Here is a 5202-nt window from a genome sequence, read left to right on the forward strand (position 1 = left end):
ACGATGGGTTATAGCCCATGTTTTTTGAAATTTTGAAAAAAAAAGTTAGCCTCGTTTCTCATCATTTTGGACCGTGGGCTATAGCCCATATCGTACGGCATACTATAGCGCGCCGTTTTTCATAATTTTTGAGGATTTGAAAAAAATGACGAAATGACAAAAACGATGGGTTATAGCCCATGTTTTTTGAAATTTTGAAAAAAAAAGTTAGCCTCGTTTCTCATCATTTTGGACCGTGGGCTATAGCCCATATCGTACGGCATACTATAGCGCGCCGTTTTTCATAATTTTTGAGGATTTGAAAAAAATGACGAAATGACAAAAACGATGGGTTATAGCCCATGTTTTTTGAAATTTTGAAAAAATAAGTTAGCCTCGTTTCTCATCATTTTGGACCGTGGGCTATAGCCCATATCGTACGGCATACTATAGCGCGCCGTTTTTCATAATTTTTGAGGATTTGAAAAAAATTACGAAATGACAAAAACGATGGGTTATAGCCCATGTTTTTTGAAATTTTGAAAAAAAAAGTTAGCCTCGTTTCTCATCATTTTGGACCGTGGGCTATAGCCCATATCGTACGGCATACTATAGCGCGCAGTTTTTCATCATTTTTGAAGATTTGAAAAAAATGACGAAATGACAAAAACGATGGGTTATAGCCCATGTTTTTTGAAATTTTGAAAAAAAAAGTTAGCCTCGTTTCTCATCATTTTGGACCGTGGGCTATAGCCCATATCGTACGGCATACTATAGCGCGCAGTTTTTCATCATTTTTGAAGATTTGAAAAAAATGACGAAATGACAAAAACGATGGGTTATAGCCCATGTTTTTTGAAATTTTGAAAAAAAAAGTTAGCCTCGTTTCTCATCATTTTGGACCGTGGGCTATAGCCCATATCGTACGGCATACTATAGCGCGCCGTTTTTCATAATTTTTGAGGATTTGAAAAAAATGACGAAATGACAAAAACGATGGGTTATAGCCCATGTTTTTTGAAATTTTGAAAAAAAAAGTTAGCCTCGTTTCTCATCATTTTGGACCGTGGGCTATAGCCCATATCGTACGGCATACTATAGCGCGCCGTTTTTCATAATTTTTGAGGATTTGAAAAAAATGACGAAATGACAAAAACGATGGGTTATAGCCCATGTTTTTTGAAATTTTGAAAAAATAAGTTAGCCTCGTTTCTCATCATTTTGGACCGTGGGCTATAGCCCATATCGTACGGCATACTATAGCGCGCAGTTTTTCATCATTTTTGAAGATTTGAAAAAAATGACGAAATGACAAAAACGATGGGTTATAGCCCATGTTTTTTGAAATTTTGAAAAAAAAAGTTAGCCTCGTTTCTCATCATTTTGGACCGTGGGCTATAGCCCATATCGTACGGCATACTATAGCGCGCAGTTTTTCATCATTTTTGAAGATTTGAAAAAAATGACGAAATGACAAAAACGATGGGTTATAGCCCATGTTTTTTGAAATTTTGAAAAAAAAAGTTAGCCTCGTTTCTCATCATTTTGGACCGTGGGCTATAGCGCATATCGTACGGCATACTATAGCGCGCAGTTTTTCATCATTTTTGAAGATTTGAAAAAAATGACGAAATGACAAAAACGATGGGTTATAGCCCATGTTTTTTGAAATTTTGAAAAAAAAAGTTAGCCTCGTTTCTCATCATTTTGGACCGTGGGCTATAGCGCATATCGTACGGCATACTATAGCGCGCAGTTTTTCATCATTTTTGAAGATTTGAAAAAAATGACAAAATGACAAAAATGATGAAAAAATGAAAAAAATAATCCGCAATTTCCGCAATTTCCATTTCCGCAATTTCGGCAATTACCATTTCCGCAATTTCCGCAATTTGACAAAAACGATGGGTTATAGCCCATGTTTTTTGAAATTTTGAAAAAAAAAGTTAGCCTCGTTTCTCATCATTTTGGACCATGGGCTATAGCCCATATCGTACGGCATACTATAGCACGCTGTTTAACATCATCATTTTTAAGGATAAAAAAAAAAAAAAAAAAAAAACGATGGGTTATAGCCCATCGTTTGCCGGGTGTGAATTTTCACCTTTTTTTTCAAATCCTCCGAAATCGTAAAAAACGACATACTATTGTATGCCCTCCGAGACCATGGACTAATGACCTTGACAAGTTAAATGACCTTCACCAGTATAAATTACCTTGATCAGTATAAATGACCTTGACCAGTATAAATTACCTTCACCAGTATAAATTACCTTGATCAGTATAAATTACCTTGACCAGTATAAATGACCTCGACCAGTATGCAGTCCGACACCATGGACTATAGCCCTTCGCTTTTTCCTTGATTTTCACCTTTTTTTTAAATCCTCCACATTGATGAAGAATCGCGCACTATAGCGTGCCGCTCAATGACCTCTGAGACCATGGACCAATGAACCATGTAAATACAACACATTGAGCAGGGCACTGCAGGGAGTTGAACCCTGTTCCGGTAAACCAGAAGTACGACACCAGTGCCTTAGTTTTTGTGTTGTCCTTTACAGGTCCTTTCATTGAAATGTAAATTTTACATTTCAACAGTAAAGTAATATATAAAAAAGAGAAACACAAAAGCACAAAAATAACATTTTCGAATTACCTTTGCTTTGATTTTCAAAACTTTCTCTTGCCTATATGGTGCCCGTCGGCCACCATATATACTCTCAGAGTTAGACCTGTAAGGGTCCATTTGGTTACATGTGTGTTACACTCTCAGAGTTACAGACATGTAAGTGTCCATTTGGTTACATGTGTTACACTCTCAGAATGACAGACCTGTAAGGGTCCATTTGGTTACATGTGTTACACTCTCAGAGTTACATTTGGTTAGCGTGTGTATGTGCATGTGCGCCTGTAGGTGCATGTGTGAATGCTTCAATGACCACTGTTGGACCCCATGGGTATCAGGGACCTCAGGGAGCCACCCATAATCAAAACGGTCACAGCAAACGCTGTTGCATCACACCTGGTGGCCAACAGTCGTAACCAACACCGCCGCCGACCCACAGGAGAAAACCATCGCACAGTGGTATCAGACCAATCAGCCACTCCTCAAACCAAACCCGAAACTGCAATGGGAAAGTTGAAACCCGGAAAAGCAGAAGCGATTGATGACATACTGGCAGAAATGATACAGCACCTGGGACCTAACGCAAAGACCTGGCTGGTGGGGATGCTGAACACATGCATGGCACAGAAAACCATCCCTTCTGTCTGGAAAAAGGCCAAAGTGGTTGCAATTCCCAAATCTGGCAAAGACCCATCATTCCCAAAGAGCTACCGACCCATTTCACTCCTCTGCATCACCTACAAGCTCTATGAGAGGCTGCTACTCCAACGCCTCGTTGACACTCATAGATACCAAGCTGACTAAAGACCAAGCTGGCTTCCGTCCCGGCCGCTCCTGTGCTGGACAGAGCTCAACCTCACCCAACACATTGAGGAGGGGTTTGAGGGAAAACAAATAACTGCAGCAGCATTCAGAGATCTCTCTGCTGCCTACGACACTGTCCAACACCGCACAATGGTCAGGAAAAGCCTCCTCAACAACAGGCGCTTCTATGTCCAGTTAAATGACCAGAGGAGAAAATGGAAAGCCCAAAATAACAGCCACCAACAAGGTAGCGTGCTCGCCCAGTCACCCCCCTCCTTTTCAATATCTACACAAACGACCAGCCACTACCCACAGAATGCCAGCGTTTCATCTACGCCGACGACCTCTGCATTACCACCCAACAAGCAGACTTCCAGAAGATTGAGGTTGTCCTTGAAAGTGCCCAATTAAAAGAATACCGAACAATATGGAGCAACATTTCATTGAAATCTCTGAACGCCCAACACCAACAAAAAAGTAAGTATCACTTACTATATAAAAAAATCACACCCGTGTGTACAAATAGTAATATACAAATAGTAAGACAAAGTAATCTAACATAGCTATGGAAAATAACAAAAACAACAAAAAATACATTATTTACACTTGTGAAGTGTGTGTGTGTGTGTGTGTGTGTGTGTGTGTGTGTGTGTGTGTGTGTGTGTGTGTGTGTGTGTGTGTGTGTGAGTCCGAGTATGTCTGAGTATGCACAATATAAGGCTACATTACGTTAGAATCAATTGGAGAGGGTTGCTTCAAGAGGCTGGCCCTCAATCTATGTTTAAAGTTACAGAGTGAAGATGAGGAGATGGCTAATAAGTCATATCCTCGTGCTCATGACCACTGATACACAGATGGATATAGGCACAGACATTGCTGGTTGTAGGAGTGGTTGCACCACTCAAAAATTAAGGTTAGATATGTCTGATAATACTCTCCATATTAACCCATTCTGACCTGAGATCAGATTCATACGAGGTTTCCACTAGGACACACACTGGTCTGATTAACCCATTCTGACCTGAGATCAGATTATAAAAATGTCAGTCGCTCTTCGATTTTTTCAAAAATAGCAGACCTACACAAGCTCGTAGCGCGCCACTCGGTGGCGCGCTATGAGCTTGTAGATCTGCTATTTTTCAGTAGCTAAAGCACAACATGATGCTGATACCAAAATGGGTTCCCGTTCAGAATGGGTTAAGGGACAATGGGAAATGGAGCTGAACATTATAATAGAGGATGATATATGGGAAGATATATGTTCTGGCTGTCAGGGAGGACTACAGAGACACATATGGAAAGAATTTGACTGGAAAGCGAAAATTAGGTTCTTTAGGAGCCCTTTGACAGCCAAGCCAGTACATATAAACCCAACTGTGAATCCCTTGACTCCTTCAAAACCGCTCTCAAAGGGCACCTACGGACGGCCGCAATTCAAAACTGAATCCCCCCCCCCCCCCCCTTTCCCCTCACTGTATATGTTTCTTTTCCCTTTTTGCTTCCTTTATGATGAATTCCTGTTCCGTTCTTTGACTATATAGAAGTGTCTTTGAAGAAGTGTATTTGTACGTCCCTAAATGTTTTGATGAATTGAACAATGTGGACCCTGTTGTAAACAAGTGTAATGCTTAATTGGGTCGTCCACTCACAGTTAACAGTCTTTGTATTGAGTTTGTGCTTGAAATGTACTGTAATTCTGCAAACTGTTAATAAATATTTCAATCAATTCAATCAATCAAAAAACTCCACTGATAAATGTTGGAGAAACTGTGACATCACCCATATATTTT

Source organism: Protomyctophum bolini (assembly GCF_963924005.1).
Source record: "Protomyctophum bolini genome assembly, chromosome: 8".
In the NCBI taxonomy this organism is placed as follows: Eukaryota; Metazoa; Chordata; class Actinopteri; order Myctophiformes; family Myctophidae; genus Protomyctophum; species Protomyctophum bolini.